Source organism: Suncus etruscus, chromosome 1 (genome assembly GCF_024139225.1).
Source record: "Suncus etruscus isolate mSunEtr1 chromosome 1, mSunEtr1.pri.cur, whole genome shotgun sequence".
In the NCBI taxonomy this organism is placed as follows: domain Eukaryota; kingdom Metazoa; phylum Chordata; class Mammalia; order Eulipotyphla; family Soricidae; genus Suncus; species Suncus etruscus.
Window position 1 is genome coordinate 41,765,817 of NC_064848.1, and position 20,771 is coordinate 41,786,587.

At 36.0% G+C, this 20,771-nt stretch overlaps 1 non-coding gene across 1 annotated transcript; it reads left to right on the top strand.

Annotated features, from left to right (window-relative positions):
• The first annotated feature begins 14,155 nt into the window (after positions 1 to 14,155).
• Positions 14,156 to 14,288, top strand: LOC126031255 (small nucleolar RNA SNORA51). Its single transcript, XR_007503263.1, has one exon. It is a non-coding gene; the product is annotated as a small nucleolar RNA SNORA51 (small nucleolar RNA).
• The last annotated feature ends 6,483 nt before the right edge of the window (positions 14,289 to 20,771 follow it).

The window sequence follows — 20,771 nt, forward strand, 5'->3', positions numbered from 1 at the left end:
TCGCTGTCTCTGGGTATTTCACACCAGGGAACTACTCTTATCATTGGTTTCACTGAAGTTAAACTGGGAAGGGCAGGGCTAACAGAAACACCTGATGATGCTCAGGAACTATTCCTAGCAGTGCATGGAGAACCATGTCAGGAACTGAACCTGGGTCAGCTTCATGCAAGGAAAGCACCCTACCCGCTGTTCAATCCCTTTTAGTTCCTGGAGTTACTAATTTAACTTTACTACTAACATTTCTTTAAGATACTACTTCTAAGATACCATTTAAATTTCCTCACAAATTGTATGAGAAAATTTTTTAAAAACAGAAGTTACAAGACCACTTCTATCCCCAGTGATTCAATATTCCATATACTTACAAATAAAGGAAGTAACTGTTCATTTCACCCTTTCTGATTTTTCTCAAGAGATCATCCTTCTCTAGGTCAAGATACTTGACCTGCTTTACATAAAAAATTTTTTTCTCAGGATTTAAAGAAATTTTTTTAATCAGTGGGCTCTTTGAGGACCTGTAGTTTACTCCTAGCAAAAGAAGTTCTAAATAATTATTAAATTAACAGGCATTCTAAATTATTTTTAGCAGAGATAACATTATCTGATCCCTAAGAGAAGTCAAAGAATACAGTTCAAATTTTGCTTTTATTGTTTAGCATTTGAGCACATCCATTACCCAAAACTCCAAATTCAGAGACCTAAGGATTCGACTAACAACACAAATGACTCCCCTGAACAGATGTGGATGCTGGTGATCAGAGCACACACCTACCTCAAGTGCTGTTAGAGAAATGGGTACAGTTGTTGCCAATGCTTCTGAAATTTTTTAGTCCTGATTGATATAAAACCTCCTGGTGCTTAACTATTGGCAATTTCTGATCAAAAACTATTATTTCGGCCACTCAGAAAAGTTCTGTTCTGTGAGGTGATTGTGTCCTTTGATCCCTGCCCCACAATTTTGGGTTAATAAAGGGATGTCAAAGAGAAAAGAGATTAGATATTTCCTGGCTGTATTCCAGGGAGATACCTGGGAAAGTGTTCTCTTTCCTTTGGGAAATTGTGTGTGTTGATTCTCATATCTTTTGACTGCTAATGAATGAATAATTTTATTTTATCTTTCTGCTTTGAGGGAAAGAAAGAAGACCATGAATAGCCACACTAATTAAGTCTAGAATTTCGAAGGGTAGGAACAAGAGATGGAAGAAACTTTCAATAGGAATACCTAGACTTGAAGTTGAAATACCAAAGGTGCATGTCCTTTGTGTTTGTGTTTTAATGAGAGACCTAACTGCTTTAAAGTTTATATGACCCTCAGGGAGCAAGACAAAATAGGATGGAAGGACACATCTTAATTCATTTAGAAAAATTAAAGGGCTTATTTCGATTACAGAGCAATATAGTTGGCTTGTGATGGGAGCAAATAATTCCTTCTGGTTGCTAAGAGACTCATAATTTAAACCACTTCTCAAAATCAGCATGTGAAACTCCACAAAAAGAAATTAAAGAGATTTTTGTAAATCTTTGAAAACAATGCCAAGTTCAGCAACTGGACAATCTCACCTTGTGGAGAAAAATCCCATGGGAGGTAATGTCCTTTTTTTCCCATTCTTTCTCTGTAACCCCCTCATTCCTAGCACACACATACACACACACACACACACACACACACACACAAACACACACATACACACACACACTCAAAACACACACACAATACACATTATATTCAAAAAACAAAAAGTTTTCTAAAGGAGGGGCCGGAGCAGTGAAACAGCTGTAGGACGTTTGCCTTGCACGCTGCTGACCCAGGAAGAACTAAGGTTTGATCCCCTGGCACCTCATATGGTTCCCCAAGCCAGGAATGATTTCTGAGTCCATAGCCAGGAGTAACCCCTGAGCACCACTGGGTGTGGCCCAAAAACCAAAAAAAAAAAAAAAATTGTTCTTGAAAGGAACTTTGAGAAAAGTAATATTTCTAGTTTCTTTATGTTATCTCCTCCCATCACACACACACACACACACACACACACTTAATCCTTATATTAAATATTGTCCATACCCGAGGAACTTGATTGTCCACTGGAAGAATGACAATGTTGAAGCAGATGCCATGCAAAGTACCGCCATGTTGGTTACTGATAGAAAATGTGAATTGGACATGCTGGAGGGAGGGGCCAATATCCTGCATGGGGGGCATGTAGGCCACTTTCATATAGTTCACGGCATCCTGCAAAATACATCAAAGACAAGCACATACTGATTTGCAAGGATCAGAGTCTAAGCGAATGTTCTGAATGTTCTGTTAAATGATAGAGAACATTGTGACTGCCTTCATCATCACTTGGAAAAATTTTTTTTACAAATCATGCTTTTAAAAACCCAGAAGAAAAAAAAAACAGAATAGACAAAAGAAAAAGAAAAAAAAAAAAAACAGGTGAAGTACTTAAAGTCAGTCCACTCTATAAAAGATACTCTCAATCCAGTTTCAGATGAAGGAGTCATGTAAAACCAGCCAAACTACTTAAATATGTTGGGTCTCTTTCCTTACCTGTAATATGAATAAAAATAATAGTCCCTAAGCACATAAAGCACTACTTTTTACAAGCTTCACTTCAATGCAAATAGGTATAATTAGCTCCAAACTACAGGAGCTGCCTCAGGACGTGTCCCCATTACTGTGACTGCTCAGCGTAGATACCACTTAATAAAAAAGAGGTTAATAATAAATAAAGTTTTTAAAGGTAGTGGGTTAAGGACTGAATGTGTCTTCTCTCAAAAGATATGCTGAAAAGCTTATCCACAATAATGATAATGTGACATTATTTCTGAAAGACTAGTCTAGATAAGGTGAGATATATAGAAATATTAGGAGCCCTTCCTTTAATTTCACATGTAAAAGAGGAATGAAGCACTCAAGAGGGGGAATTGCCACAGGTGACTGGAGCAATGATCCACAAGCCAAATATGTCAAAGGCTACCATCAAATCACTAGAACCTAAAAAGTGATGAGGATTTCCTTACAAGTTTCAGAAGAGTGTGACACTTCTGGCACTTTGATTCCAGACTACTGTCTCTATAACTGTGATTTAAAAAAAAAAAAAAGCCACCCAGGTTAGAATACTTGGCTATGGCTGTCCAGTCCAATTTTAATACAAGAGAATACTGGCACAACTGAATTTGGTGGAATAAAAATGTCTCAGGTTCCTACAGCAGAGGTTTACTGTTTACAAAACAATGATAAAGACTGGGTTGAATTATAAGATTTCAACATCAAATACAGCTTTATTAAACATTGGCAAATAAATTCTGCATTTAAATGTACATTTTCACACACAAAGAATGAACACATCAAGCAAATGCCCGTTTTTTCTATAAATAAAGATCCAAAACAAGATGACTTCATTGGTAAATTCTTTCCTCCCCTCACCCACTGGTAAATTCTATCTAATGTTCAAGGAAAAAATAAAACTAATCTTTCTCACAGCAATCCAAATCATAGGAAAAAAGAAAACACTTCCAAATTCATTTTTACAAGACCAGCAAGAAATATTCTGTTACCAAAACCAGAACACAGTATGAAAAAGAAATTATGAATCATTATCCCTGACGAGCTAGATGTAAAATGAACATATTAGCTCACCAACATGTTTGCAAACCATAATTAATAATGCATTCAATAGATTATAAAGAAGCCAGAGAGATAGTACAGCAAGTGAGGTTCTTGCTTTGCAGGTGAGGTGCAGACCTGAGTTCAATCTCTCGCATTACATATGGTTTCCAAGTATTGCCAGGAATGATCCCTGAGTACAGAGCCAAGAATAATACCTGAGCAGAACCAGATATGGCTCCACGCTTCCCATTCCCCCAAAGAAAGTTAATAGGGGCAAGAAACAGTACATTTCTATGGTACATCATGTCATACATGTAAAAAGTTCTTGGAGGCTGGAGAGAGAGCACAACAGTAGGGCAATTGCCTTGAATGCAGCCAATCCAGGGCAGATAGTGGTTCAAATCCTGGTATCCTATATGGTCGCCCCAGCCTGCCAGAGGTGATTTCTGAGCACAGAGCCAGGAGTAATCATGAGTGCCATTGGGTGTGACCCCCCCCCCCAAAAAAAGTTCTTGGGTTCAATCCCTGCATCACAAAATTAACAAAGGGTGATATATCATAACCAAGCAAATTTTCTGTAAGTATTAAGGATAGTTCAATATTAGCAAACCAACAACATGGTATACCACATTAACAAAATAAAGAATAAAAGTCATTTGATCATCTCAAAATATACAGAACGTTTTTATTTGACAAATCAAAAGGTTTTATTTGACAAAACTTAACACTGTAAGAGCTTTCAACAAGTAGATATAGTGTAACTGAATATACTTCAACATTATAAAGGCCATATGTGGCAAACATATAGTTAAAATGATATTTATAATCAACAATAAATTGTTGCAAAATAATAAATAATAATAATCAATAATAAGATGTTGAAAACTTACTTCCAAGGTGAAGAACAAAGCAAGGAAGCCTTACTCTCACCACTTTTACATTATAGCCAGGAAATTATTGCCAGGAAAATTGGACAAGAAAAAGAAAAGGAATCCAAAATGAAATATCAAAACTGCTCATGTAAAAACAATTAGAACTAATAAATGAACTCAATAAGTGAATTTAAACCATGATATATTAATTTTATGTCAATAAAAACTAAATTAATTTAAAGTATTCTTTTTAGGCACTAGCAATAAATTACCAAAAAGAAGGATCTTATTTTAATTCTACTGGAAATTACATGAGAAAAAATGTGTGGGACTAAATTAAACAAAAGACATAAAAGACTTGTGCACTGAAAACTATAAGATATAGATGAAAGAAACTGAGGAAGACACAAAGAAATGTACATACTTCATGTCCAGAAAAAAAGATATATTCTTGTTATTTTATCCATAGTACTCCATAGTACTCAAAATATGTAAGTTTAAGTAATCCCTATCAAAATTCCAATGACATATTCTACAAAATCAAAACAATCCTGTAATGCACATGGAGTTACAAAAGACCCAAATAGCCTAAGTAATATTAAAACATAAAAACTGGAGGCAGTTTTGATTCTTTGATTTCCAATTATTTTTGCAAAGCTATAGCAGTTTGATCTTTTAAAACTGGTCAAAAGCCAGCAACATTCTAAAATTTAATTCTGCGTTCCACAGATTCTCAGAAAGCCCTTCAATCGTGCTTGCCAATATTTAGGTATAGCATCATACCTGAGTAAATGATGTCAGCCCAGAGGCTGCCGGATTTTTGGTTAGTTTCGGAATACTGTCCACCATAAATAATTTTCCAGCATCTAAATGTCTAAAGAAAGATGAGAGAATAAATCAGCTAATTTTCCAGGAAGAAAAATTGAACAAAATATACCACAATCCAACATTGAAAACTAACAGATCTCATTATGTGAATAAATAAGATGTTTATTTTATATTCTCTATATTAAGTCCAGTATAACCAATGAATGACATTCTCATCATAATTACAAAAAGTGTACAAAGAATTTTATGATTTAAAAACATGAAAAAGATTTATTATTTTTATCCTAAAAAATGTTCCTTTACCTCACATGTGCAAAACAAGTTTATGATAGCCATAGCCTTTTTGAATTCAGATCATAGGCTATAACCATTTTATGGCTTTAAATTGCCAAAAAAGATGTTATAAAGACAATCATTTTGCTAAAAATATTTGTAAAGCATTCCCTTTAAAGGATAAATACATGATGACATATGTTGTATTTAGAATAATTGTAGGAGGGAATGCAGTTTAAATGGGGCTACCAGAGTATAGAGAAGAGAAGGAAAGAATTAGAGTGGAGGGGAGAAATAGTAGGGGGCAAGGAGGTTGAGAAATATAGATGGTGTTAAGAAAGGACAGAGCTAAATATTCAAACCACAGAGTTAACAACATTAAAATCATGAGACCAGAACTATAGCAACAAATCTTAAAAGGTGACTGTTGCCTACGAGGAGGAGTTATGAGAAGGAATCTGGGAACATTTGGTGGAAGGAGGTTAATACTGGTAGTGGGACTAGTCCTGGAACGTTGTATGTTTAATGTAACAGTGTAAATTAATAACTTTGTAAATTATGGTGCTTTAATTAAAAAGTAAATTTAATTCATTACATTTTTAAAATCCTCTGAAGAGAAGTAATTGCAGATGACTTTACACATAAGGAAGTTGAAGATAAGCTACATATCTGTTAACAAGTAAAACAATTTTTAAAAGGAGGTATGCGTGAGGTTTGAGATTATAGTAAATGTTGAATTGAATATAAATTTGTTTGACCAATGAAGCAGTTAAACTACAATACTATATATTTTGATTAATCCCAGAACACAATCTTCTACAAGCAAACTAGATAATTCTAGAGATACCTGTGGCTGGAATTGAAAAATGGAGGTGTTGTTACTGTGTAGAGCAATTCCCTGTCATGAGATTCCAAATCTATAAAATGTAAGTGTTTCTTAGTTATGTAGGCCACCTCTGTTTCCTTGACAACCAAATGACGAGAAACTCCAGGAGCCTCCCTTGGAAGCTGGTCATCCACTGGAATTATATGGATTGTTAGCACCTGAAAAGAAATCATTGGTATCATTAAGTTGAAATATTTTTAAAATTATAAAATAAATTTCACATGTGTTTTAACCTAATTTTAACCTAATCATGGGTAAAAATGTTTTCGGAAACTTGCTATGTAAAATATATTTCCAGTAAAATGATTCATTTTGAGCTATTAAAAAAGAAAATGTTGAGTATTCTTTGCCCGTATTTATTTTAAGAACATGATCATCACAATTAGAGTTAATGCAATCATAAGTGCTATAGATTAGGCATATTATATACAAAATGTGTTCTTTTATTTCTTTACTTCCTTTCATTATCATCCCATTATTTCTTTATGTTTTTCTAATTAGTCACAGATTCTAGAAAGTTTAACATAAATTTTGGTTCCTCTAATTCCACACACTTACTCAAAGCACCAGAGAATCTCAATTTCTGCTTCTAAAAATTCCTATACAGTAGCGATACCTCACTTTCACCTCTAGGTGTCCTCTTTGTTAATAGCCTCCATCCAGCTTTCATCGTTTTTCCCTAACATGTCATCAGATCTCTTAGTCCTAACTCCAATTGCTAACATACGGACTTTTTTTTTTATAATAATTTTTATATTGATCTAAGTGAATTACATCTTTCACAGTAATATTTTAGGTACATGGTGACACTGAATCAGGGGCATTCCCACCCCAGTGTTGTCCTCCCTCCACCCCTGTTTCCAGCCTGCATCCCATATCTCCTTCCTTTTCCCCCCAGGTTGCTAGTATAAGTGGTCCCCTCTGTTTCTAGTTCAGGGGTCTCAAACTCAATTTACCTGGGGGCCGCAGGAGGCAAAGTCGGGGTGAGGCAGGGCCGCATAAGGGATTTCGTTTACCGAATATTCGCAATAAAAAATCGCATTAGTAAGAAAAAAAATCACAAAAAATATTGCATTAAACATTTGCATACCCCGAACGAAACTGCTCGGAGTATGCGAATGTTTAATGCGATTTTTTTCTTACTAATGCGATTTTTTTTTGGGGGGGGGCCCACACCCGGTAACGCTCAGGGGTTACTCCTGGCTATGTGCTCAGAAGTTGCTCCTGGCTTGGGGGACCATATGGGACGCCGGGGGATCGAACCGCGGTCAGTCCAAGGCTAGCGCAGGCAAGGAAGGTACCTTACCTTTAGCGCCACCGCCCGGCCCCACTAATGCGATTTTTATTGCGATTATTCGGTAAGTGAATAATCGCGAATACTGCGATATTTGAAGGCTGGCTGCGGGCCACAAAATGTATGGAGGGCCGCGAGTTTGAGACCCCGGGTCTAGTTTTTTGTAGAATGGGTATCTATTCTGTTGTCGTTGGCTTTGGATTTGGTACTTAAGTCTAATCATTTTTTATTTCTACTTAATGTTCATACAACTGTTTGGTCTTGGTATCCTCCATTATTTCCCCTCAATTTGTGAGGCGGAACAAGATGGTTCAAGTTATGTGGTTCTGTTTGAAGGAAAGAAAAAATAAAATAAAATGGGGCAAAAATCAAACAAGCAAAAAATAGGAGAAGTCCTTCTAGAGGCTATAAATATCAATTTAAGAGAAGAAAGGGACAAAGGAAAAAAAAAACATAACAACAGTGCAAAAAAAAAATAATCAAACAAAAAACCCGAAAAGTACCATAGCAATAAAGACAACACCACACAATAACCACAGTCCTGAAATAAAAACAAAACAAAGCACAAAATAACAAAAAAAAATAAAACAAACAACAATAACAAACCCCCCCAAAAATTAATCTGTGCTTCTTTGTTTTTGGCCTAAGAGTTATAGGGTTTCTCCACCCCTTGACGTATACTGTCATGGGAACATCTACAGGCTCCATATAACATACAGACTTTTAATACTCATAGTATTATCTCCTTAAAAAATAAAAATCCAAAAAAGTTATTTTTTACATTAAAATTTTTGAGAAAGTACTCAGGAAGGTTAGAAATATTTAACTTCAAGTTAGATGCATTATTTTTCAACAACTTTTGGAATATCAACATTATTTTTCACCTTTATCAAAATTCAGGTTAGATATACCATTTTCCAACGTTATCAATATTAACTTTTCAGACATTATTTTTCAACAATTTTTTTGCAGTGCCAGGAATCAATGTGTGCAAGTCACACATTCTATCACAGAGTCACATTACACATACAACAAAGTTCTCTATTCAGTTATATTATATCTCAATTCAGGGAAGCACATCTGGTGTTATTCAGGAGCCACTTCTCATTCTGTGTTCAGTGGTAACTCTTGGTGGTGTTCTGGGGCCCATAAGCAGTATTACAGAATGAATTGGATTTGGCTGCATGAAAGGCAAAAGCCATAACCTCTGTACTATCTGTCTGGTCCCTTAACTTTATATTTTCACTTATATTTCATTTATATTTTCAAAATTAAGTCAGCACTAGAATTACAGGCAACAAACCTGGCTCTGTTCTGAAACAAATCTTTATTATTAGACTATGCTATTTCTTTCATCTGGAATTTTTTTCTCTTGCTATTTATAGCAATTTAACTCTTTCTTACTCTTAAAGATGCTTCTCAGGAGGTTTCTCAATTTTCCAATTGAAATTCATTGTTCCTGAATTTGGTTTATCCTTCAACAGCCTAAAAGCTGTACTCCTGTAATAAATTACTTATCACTCAGGGGTTCAGGTTTATTTCTCTGTGTACCTCATTAATAAATGACAATCACTATCATGGTGTGTGTGGTCAGGATCAAATAAGACACATAGTAGCACAGTGTGTGGGATTAGGTGATCAATAAATTCATTGCCTGTGTCTATTCATAACTTTTATAATAGTATGTAATATATTTATTATTAAAGCATATCAATAATTAAAAACTAAAGGCTGTTATAGAATTAAAGCAACACAATGAGCATCATTTCACTAGTCTCCTGGAGTCTATGTCATGATTTTTTTCCCAATTATAGTTTTTGCTAATCTACAAAGTTCAGAAATTCTCTCTGGGACTTCCTAGCCATACTGTGTATCTGTGAGGCTCCACTTAATTGAAAAACTGGATTTAATAAGGAAACAATAGTTATTGTGCCTTCAAAGAGACCATTTTCCATGCTAATTTATTCTCCAATGTGTTCTTTGTGTAAAAGAATGTTACAAGAATGCTTTTTTTATACCTCTGTAATAATTCTTGGTGGGCACATTTTTCAACATGCTTTATGATGTCCTAACTTGATGTGACTTTACATATTTAGTCATGTTTAAGCAATTATTGTGAGTGTCTGTGGGTGAGAAAAATCCCATCTTAGCAAATTTCATAAAGAAATAAATTGTTCTCATTATACTGAAATTTGGTTGTAACAAAGACATTATCAAACACCCATTCCCAGACAGTGGAAAACTCATGCCCAAACCAAACAATAGGCTCTTTTTGTTTGGCATCCCTCCAATGTACTCAAGACCACAAGCTATCACAGACTTGTGAAGAATTTGAATACTCTTTATTTTGTATCTTCCTTTGAGATGAATACCATTTCACAGCCCTCACAGCTACTCCAAATGTTACTTTGCCCACTCTGCTTTCTGATTTTTATTCTGATAAATAAATGCAAAGACTTGTATGCCTATTACTCATCTAGTACCATTTCATCACTCCCTTCTTCCACATTGTGAGACATTCATATAGAAATGCCAAGTAGAGTTGGTGGTAGGTACACAAATCTGAACTGCTTGCAGGCGATGTGGGAGAGTCAAGAGTAGGGTTTACATGAAGAGAGAGTAAATTTTCTCTCTCATACCCCATCTTTTATACCACTCTCTCCACACACAAGGACGAAAGTAGTAACAAATGTTACTATGACTGCTTTAGAAACCCGTTTAATTAGAAAAGCAAGTGGTAGAGAAATTATGTTGCAAAAACCCTTCGAGGTTTGTTTAACCCTCTGCATCTCACGTTTTGAAATTTGAAAATAGCTTTCATCTAATTTCAAGTAAGATCTCCCAGAATTGTTATCTGTAATTTCTAGTAAGATCTCCCAGAATTGTTATCCGTAGACAGACTTTGGGAATGTATTCCAAGGTCTCCTCTTACCTGTGGCACTGAAAGATTTGGAGGTTCATGACTATCCCACAGGATAAACTCTAAAGAATCTTCAAAGATTTCTCCACCAAAGTGACGATAATAAATGATGCCATTAAATAGATCCCTCTGAAGGAATCCAGAGACAGGATAGCCTATTGGATTGACAAAACATCACACACTTTTATAATTGTACTTACTTCCAAATGCTTTTTCTGCCTAATATGTTACATGCACCTAAAGAATCTTCATTAAAGAATCTTCATTAAATATATACATAAAAGGGTATAAATAATAAAGCAGAAAAATTAAAGTTAATACCTATATTATTACATATACACTAAAAGTAGTGTCAGGGAACTATTTTCAAGAAATACATCTTATGCTAAGCATTTAACACCAATTTTATCAAACCCCTAATCTATTGATTTTAAAAGGGGGTTATGAAATTATTATAACAAAATTTAAACAGTTGTTGCTCATGAATTTTCTTTAGTAATAATTTAGAATAAACCAAAATCCTTTACCATGCTGGAACTTAGCAGACTATTTTTCAGTGTTAAGAGTTATATCCAGATACAACTTTGGAACTTTCTATCAAATAACTGAATAAGTCAAATTAACTGCTCTGAGTCTCAGACTTCCCATGTGCAAAATGGGAATAATCATAGTAATAATAATAATATTTGACCTTATAAACTTGATATCTACCTTAGTACAAATTCTGATATCTTTATGCTTTGTTTCAGGGCCACATTTTTGAGGTACTTAGATGCTACCTTACAATGCTTACAGGACCATTGGTGCCAAAGATAAAACCTGGACCTTCACATGCAAAGTATACACTCTAATGATTTAAGCCATTTTTCCAGACCCAATACAAGTGGTCTTACCTGTCCAGAACTTACCTATCAGACCTGGCCCTGGCTTCTTTATGATCTCTCCAGCCTGTGGAGGTTTTGTGATATTAAAGAAGATGTAATCATCACTAGAGTCCATGTCTGAAGCTCTCAGCATGGAACCCTGGATCAGTATGGTCTTCCCTTCCTCCAGTTCAATGACTACATTGGTTATAAGGAAGGGAGGACTGTCATCCTTGGGTAGGATATTGATGGGGAACTTATGGTGGATGCTGTGATGACCATCAAATATCCTGAAGACTACAAAATCTTTGGTGGAATCACTGTCATCATGATGATAGCGAACAACTCCGGACAGAAGGTCAGCCACACTGAAGAGAAATCCTTTTCCCCCTAATAAAGAGAACAGATATATAGATGATCTAGCAAGGAGATACAAAGAAAGTAGTGATTCCAGATAGAATTTTAAGGAAGTATTGTGGTTCTCTTGCCTAGAAAAACAATAATACTGTGACTCTAGATTCCACGCATCTGGTATTGAATATTGAATAAAATACTCCCTGAGTTTGCATGTGGACAAGTATTTACATTAGTTATTACTTGAGAGATAAAACTACTCATACTGCTCATGAGAGTGAATGAATACAAATAATAGTAAGTATATAATTAATGTTAATTATTTTTCAACTTATTGCTATTATCCCAGAAGAAAGCATGTTTTAAGAGGAGTCATCTCAAGCCAGCACTATCAGCACTATGTGGGAAACTGATAGAAATAAAAGTCCTCATAATACCCGCAAAGCTATTGAGTAAGAATTTCTAGAGTTTGAGACCAGTAACCTATGTTTGATTAAGATATCCATAAGAGTCTAATGGATAGCAAAGCTTAAGAGTCATTAACTTGTAGGTCAAGAGATAGAGCTCTGGTGTCAAATACCTCAGTTCAACTCCTAGCTGGGTCTAGTTTTAAGTCGTTTTATACATTACAAATAAAAATAAGCTTTCTTTATTTTTATAAATACTTTATTTAAGCACATAGTTAAAAAATTGTTCATGATTGAGTGTCTGTCATAGAATGTACACCACCCTTCACCAGTACACTTTTCTGTCACCAATGTCTCCAGTTTCCCTCCCAATTCTCTCATTCCCACCTGTCTCAAGAGCAAGCATTTGATTCAATTCAAGAGCTTAAAGATGCAGTGCTACTAGGGCCCTGTGGTACCAGTAATAACCTGGGTCTCTCCCAGCAGTGCTGGATCCTCCAGGGACACAATTGATAATGCTCAGGTACCTTGGGTCCTTGGGTCAGATGCATGCCAAAGCAATACCATCTCACAGACCTGATAAGAAGTATATTCTAAAGCAGTTCTTCATGCATCAAGAAAGCAAAATAAGGCTTAAAGAAAGAACCAAGCCTATGGTATTATTGAAAAGTGGTCATTCACTGATGTGTGCATTCTAAGACAAATTCTGACTTCACAATCTCCATATATTACAAACATTACAATTCATTTAGACTTGGGTCTGATGCAATGCCATGTATAGAGGTTGAACACTCGCCTCGTACTGTTAGCTGCCCATGTTGAAGACCATCCACAGTGACTAACTGGACAGCATGAATATTATCATTGTCAACGATCTGGAAGTGTTCCCAAGTGATAGCCCGAGACTGCCCCTCCAGGAGATTCAGGCCTGCAGAAGAAAAGAGAATTCTAGGAAGTTCTGATTTTAAACTTGATTTTAGCTTGCTGATTTTAAACCAAGGTTAATTTAATTAATTTTAACTCAGAAAACTAGCTGAAGATTACAATTCACATGATTTTTAAAAAACTACTATTTCATGGTTTTTTTAGTCTTATTTTACTTCGATTCCAATCTGACAACAGATTCCTTAGAATCTATCTATTAGAGGCATGTCAGTGCCAGAAAATAAATACTGGGGAAAAAAAGAACAGATATGATGTGTACAATGATCTCTAGTTCTAAAATATGCACAGAAATTTTTCAAAGGCTATATCTAAACATTTTAAGCAGGCAATAGATCAATATTGCTTTTTCATTTACATTATGAAGACATACATAGGACAGAGAATAGAAAGTGGTTAAATAGGCAAATATCAAATACTTGTGCCAGGCTATTGTTTAATGTTATTAACATAAAGTATCTGACATTTTACAATAAAGGCTGTGTTTTAGTTACATCCTTAATAGACTTTTGTTAACTAGAGAGAATTAAGACATAATGTCCGTGGTCCTAGAATGCTAGAAGAATCAATGGAGAAAGAAAGTGCTAGTCAGCACAAGAAGAAAACAGATACTACCTAACAGATACTATCAATCTCTAGCCAAGTATCCTAAGACCAGTAGAAAGCCTGTCTAGAGTACAGGCTGGTGTGGGGTGGGGAAGGACACTTGGGATATTGGTGATGGGAATGTTGCACTGGTGAAAGGTTTTATATATATATATATATATATATATATATATATATATATAAAGAAGACAGCCTGTGGTAAGCATTGGGACGCCTCATCTTATCTTTTCTTTTTTTATTTATATATATAAATATATATAAATCAAATATATATAATTAAAAAAAGAAAAGAAAAGATAAGGCCTCCCAATGCTTACCACAGGCTGTGTTCTTTACACTGACTGTGTAGAAAGAGGATGTACAGTAAATGCACCCCATATACACCTCAACCCAGACCCTTTGCCTGGTCTGTATTGTGAATGAGGGGACAAAAAAATATCCTGAGACCAGAAATTTTAGTATCATTAATAATTCCCATTAAACAACAACATTCACTTAGAGTCAACTAACAGTCTGCAGGGAGACTTCAAAGGGAGAACTTTTTATATAGACAAGTTGATAACAGTTAAAGATTATGCATTGGTAAAACCCCATTAACATTCCCCTCACATCTGTTCAGATTTCCTGCTTCCTGTCCTTGACATTCGCCTATTTTCTAGCTACAACAGCTCCAGGAATATCTACACAATCAAAATGTTTGGCTGTCATCTTTGTCACATCCAATGACCTTACTTAGTATGTACATATGTATGTGATCTCTCTCTCACTCACACACATAACACAACACAATTTGTTTACATTGTCACTGATGATGGTTTTTAAGTTTTTATTTATGTGATTTTGGGCAATATCCAAAGGTGCTCAGGGACTTCATATGACTCTGTTCAGGGATACCTTGTAGTGCTCAGATCACATGTGATGCAAGTCTTTGAACTAGGGTTGTGGTAGCCACAACCAAATGTTAAGCTTTGTACAATTCCTCCAGGCTCAATCACTTCATAGTTTAAATAACACACACACACACACACACACACACACACACACTTTAGCAGAACTTATCATTATTGCTTTTAAGTGTTTTAAATGCTATTGATGAAATTCAAAGAAAAATATTTATTTTCATTATACATTAACATTTTACTTAAATTTATATATTGCATTTTAAGCACTCAGAAATTAAAGATACAGAAAAGACTTTCTTTGTTTTATGGTTTCTCTTCTACATGAATTTTGATTTCTAAGTAAATTCCACTTAAAAATGGGACCTGGAGGGAGCAGGCATGATAGCACAGTGGTAGGGCATTTGCCTTGCATGCTGCCAACCCAGGACAGACCAAGTTCTATCCCCAACAACTCAGATGGTTCCTTGAGCCTGCCAGGAGTGATTTCTGAGTGCAGAGCCAGGAATAACCCCTGAGGGAAGCCAGATGCGACCCAGAAAAACAAACAAAAAATAGGACAGTAGATTATAGTCTTCTACATCTTCCTTCAGTTCCTCTGAAAAATCTGTTAGCAATCTGTTCTCTCTCAATCTAAATGAGCTAGTTCAATATCATAAGTCACTTTTTTAAATTTAGTCACATAAAAGATGTCCTTTTGACTTATCTTCCACAGAGAAAAAAAGTTGGCTTTAAAATCCAGAAATTCTGGATTTAATTTTCTTTTTTTTTTTTTTTGGTTTTGGGTCATACCCGGCAATGCTCAGGGGTTATTCCTGTCTCTACACTCAGAAATCACCCCCAGCAGGCTCGGGGGACCTTATGGGATGCCAGGATTCGAACCAGCGACCTTCCGCATGCAAGGCAAATGCCTTACCACTGTGCTATCTCTCTGGCCCCTGGATTTAATTTTCTAACCCATCAGCTTGAAGTCAAAAACAACTACTGGTGCCCTTAGGTTATTTGGGTTTCAATTGCCTCATGTGTGAAATGGAAATAAATCTGCTTTTCTTTCGTGATCCATTTACTTTCTTGAGTTCCTTTCAGGGTGAGGCTGTTGGCATTTGTAATCACCTGTGTTCCAGGATACTCTTGGGGCATTTGTATCCGCTGTTCTAATGGAAATGTGGACTGTGATGGGCTCACTCCTTCCAAAGAAGAAGTCATATACCTCCAACTCTACCTGTGAACAAAGAGTTGCATGATAATTAACATGGACAAGTTATAACCTGAAATATCATTGTTTTTTGCAGTCTACTCCACAGATGAAGACAAAACACACTCTAGTTTCTGCTTGTATCTGATACCTTTTCAGACATGCTAATCTTTCTTGGGCATTAGACCTTTATTAATACTTAAAATTTTTATCTCTGTAAAAGACTTTTTTCCTGAGATAAGCATACTGTACAGTACAGAATGAGTGTATTACATATTTATTTAAATGGCCCTGTATCTACTAAGGAGGCTGGATCAGTAGAAGGTCAGACCACAAGGGTCTTTTTCAAATACGTAGGCATAATGAGGAGTAGTATGAAAGTGTTGGGGATGGTTTGAGACTTACAAATATGAGGGATCCAGTCTCATTACTCACATCTGTCATTTAAAGGTCAAGAATACTATTAACATCCTACCATGCATAAATTCACCCTCTAGGACAGATGATTAGTTAATCCAAAATATTAATGATACCCTAGAAGATTCCCCTAGAATCTTAGAATCCTAGAATTCAGTCTAGGAGTATCTCTCAGTGAGGCATATTGTTAAGTATCTAGACTTTAATTGTTCCCATAAAACTCAATAAACTAATAAGTGGGACTGCATTTAACATTATTATGAGCTATGTCTGTGTTATATAACAGATATCACTGAAGAAAGATGAGATATAATTCAGAAATGAAGGTCATTCCAACCTACTTAGGTAAGGTCTGTTCAAAGGAATAAGGGAAATAAAAACAAAATATCAGCCAATAATATCAGATTCAAGAAATCCAATAAAAAGAAACAAACTCTCCACAAGAGAGAGATGCCTTTCTGGAGCACAACATAGATCTTCAAGAGGCTGATTCCTGCAATGACGTATTATGGATTTTTTCTTCGAATAAATATAGGCCCTGATAAAATGTCTAATTATTCACAACTGAAATAGAGGGCTGCCTTGGCATTGTAGTCCAGCTTCAGGCCCTTGCTCTGCTCTCAGAATCCCACCCAGGTAAATAAATGACAAGGTTCTCTAGAGACTTAGAGCTTCTGACCTCCATCATCTGCAAAGTGCCTAAGTCCCAATGAGAAAAATAGAATGTTACTTCTAAAAGACTGATCATCTATTTGAAAGAGTTTTACTATAAGATTTCTATTATGCAATAAAAGCAAACACAAACAAGAAGCAGGCAGAATTGATGATGAACTTAAGGTTAAATCAGACATACAATGAGAAGGATTAGAGAATAAAGGAAGGTGAAGGCAGGAAAAATGAAAGACTGTCATCAGTCTGTATTATTTTGTTGTCCCTTGAGTCAAAAAGTTGAAAAATGCTAAATTAGAGGAAGTACAATTTGAGAACCCCAGGAACATTTAATAAACCTGAACTCAACTCTGTTTCAATCTAGCTCATTTCTATTTTTTATCCTGTTTGAATCAAATTTCTGGTAGGTCTTGATGTATATGAAAGGTTATGATGTACAAGTCTGGAGCCAGCTGTTCTTCACTCCCATGAAAAACAAAACAAAAGGATTGAAGCTGAACTTGCAGCAGGAATGTTTTAGGTTAGATTGAAAAAGAACTTGCCTAATGCAAAATGTTTGTTATTGAAGTTGGTTATCAAATGATCAATAGAGTCAATAGTATTAACTATATGTTAGGGCTCCCACTAAGAGCCCTCTCGGGGCTGAAAGGGATAGTACAGCAGGTAGGATACTTGCCTTTTATAAACTGACATAGATTCAATCCCCAGCAGTCCAGATAGTCCCTTGACCCCTATCAGGAGTGATACCAAAGCAGAGTCAGGATGGTGAAACCAACCTGACCCTTCACCAAAAATAAAAAAGAGCTCTCTCAAAGAATTCCAAAAAATTCTCTAACCCTTGCATTGTTGATTCCTGGGCCAAACAGGGTCCCAGAAATATATTTTAGTCTGCAACACATATTTTAAATATTGAATGTTTTCTTACTTCTAAATGAAAATATTTTTGAACAAGTTTCACTAGGCACTGTGCCTCTAGCTAGCTGAAACCTAGTCTCCTTACTTTCTAAGAGCCAAAGTGTCCTTCAAGGTAGGTTTGCTCCTGTGCAACACCTGCTGCTTTGGGCCTTTGAAGAAACATTCTGATTGAAAGGATAGATTCTCTTGTGAGACAAAGAATAAATACAAAGGATTCTGAAGTCAAGGGTAGTGGCTTAAGTAACTGAGAATCCCCAATCTATGTGGTGCCTTGAGTGGCTTCCCTCTTACCTCATAGTGTCTTCTTTCAGAATGGCTGCTGTTTGGAGGCTGATAAGCAATCTGCATGTCACTCAGATCTTTCCAGGTGAATGAGGAGATCGGTCTGGTATGATCCGACAGGTGAGTCATATAGCCTTCAAGTGGGGCTCTAGTAATGTTGAACACCAGTAAGGGTTTGGGGGTCTCATCCTCTTCACAGTCCACAACTGATGTAGTCAGAGAGGTCAAGATGAACTGATCCACTTCCAAAATAAACATGGCCATGAAGGCAGCTCTTGGAATCTGATTGGGAATGCCAACTCTGATGTACACAGGCAACCACATGCTCTCTGACTTTTGAAGGAAAAGAAGGTTGGAAGGAGGAAATAAAATAAATGAAAATGCAGCACACAACATTAATAGAGTGAATGATATAAGCCTCGGTTCCCAGTAGTACTCCTATGGTGAACCAGCTGAAACTTTGCTGCTTGTTAGAGTAATCATAACTAATTGCCTCCGGAACTCTGACCTAACAAAACTGGTATTTTTATTTATTCTTGTTTACTTTTTTATGGGAGTAGGAATCTTCCCAAGCAGTGCTCAGGAGCCCCAGGGGCCCCACCTATAATTCTTTTAATTTTCTTTCACCATTTGTATTGAGGTACCAACATTAGAATGCAAATTGTTCCAAATCTAGAGCCCAATCACCCATGCTGAGAACATAAAAACAGTTGAGAGAGTTTAGAGCAAGGAATTTATTTGGAACAAGAGGGTGTTGGGTTGTGTTAAGTCACAATTCCAATCCTCAACACCACAAACCCCCAAGAAGCAAGAAGAGGAACAAAATACATGATGGACCATGTCTCTAGTGTCAAGATATGCATTTCCTTTGGACTAGTTGTAAAAAAATTTTTTCAAGTAAACAGGACTGAAGCAGAATGCTTATTTAAAAAAATTCAGTGACCAAAGGCAGAAAGGATGATGGTGGCTGAGCTGTGATCAATTTATATTTGTATGTACCTTATGTATAGGAAGATTCATGTTCCCAGAAATAAGTCCAGTAGGACAGAGGGTTGCAGTGACTTTTTAGAGCACATGAAGCCGGAGGTGGAAATAATATCCCTATGAACTGAGGAAAGAATTACAAGTGACCATTCATGCTAGAAATACATCCTCCCAAGAGGAGATATCCTTCAGTGAGAAGAATCCTGTTTTGTAAGACAGTCTCCTGAGTAATCATAAAATTGCCCCAGAGACAAAAAGCAGCTTGAAACATCTGCCAGACTCAGAAGGCATGAAGTAACATTCCGTCAGTGCCAGATCAAACAAGACCTCTCCCTCCAACACATCCACCAAACTACCACCAATCCCCACCTAGTCTGGATGTTCAGAAATTATTAGCCTGCAAAATTCTAAGAGAGAAACAAAGAGATTAAGATCATTAACGACTGCCCTTTCTCACTCTCTGATTTCTGAAGATGAATAACATAAAAAGGCATCCCAGAATTTAGATAATTCATGTGCCACTAAAATAGAATCTTTATGATCTATAACTTGGAAATGAAAAAAAAAAGAGGGGGGGGGGAATCATAGGTATTAAGGACTCCTGCTGACCAATAAAACCAAATGAGCTCCTAAACAGATTTACAATGTGGATACAAATGTGAAAGGAGGGGCCGGAGAGATAGATGGAGGTAAGGTGTTTGCCTTTCATGCAGAAGGTCATCAGTTCGAATCCCGGCATCCCATATGGTCCCCTGTGCCTGCCAGGAGCAATTTCTGAGCATGGAGCCAGGAGTAACCCCTGAGCACTGCCGGGTGTGACCCAAAAAACCACCAAAAAAAAAATGTGAAAGGAGCTCAAGTGAAATAAATGATGAGATAAAGCAAGAATAAGAATGATGCATTTGAATTAAAGTTGCAAATTATATAAATAATTGTTTTTAATTTTAAAACAGCCTTGTTAATGACACATAAGAAACTTAAGTTACACTACTTTGATAAAAAAAAAAACATAACTAATATATTTAAGAAATCCAAAAAAAAAGAAATCCATCCTTCTCTTCCCCTCCACTTCCTTGCATGAATTAAGATAACAATAAAACAAAGTTTTGTAGAATTTTTCATCTTAAATATGCTTTACATGAAGATTAGGTTAATAATGCCTTCTTAGAAAATTTTTCTTTTTTACTTAAAAATAATTGTAGCCTCGAATGTTAATTTAAAAAGATGTAATTCAGTATAAATTTTTGGTATGTTGAAAAATGCTTCCCTCTTTTCCACAGGATAATTATATAAAGCCTGGGAGAGGAACAAAGAACAGACAAAAGGATAAGTAGGATTAATGCTCATCTCACATATGAAGGAAACAAGAAACCACATTTCTTTTTTATTGTAAATATTAAAATAATGGTTAGGGCCAGAAACATAGTTCTGAGAGTTGAATACCTAAAAGTCTGGACTCAATCCCTGACTCTACATGGTTCAAGAACCCCTTTTGCTCCAAAGCAAAGATCTAGATTCAATCCTCAAGCAACACTAAGTATGGCCCAACCCCTGC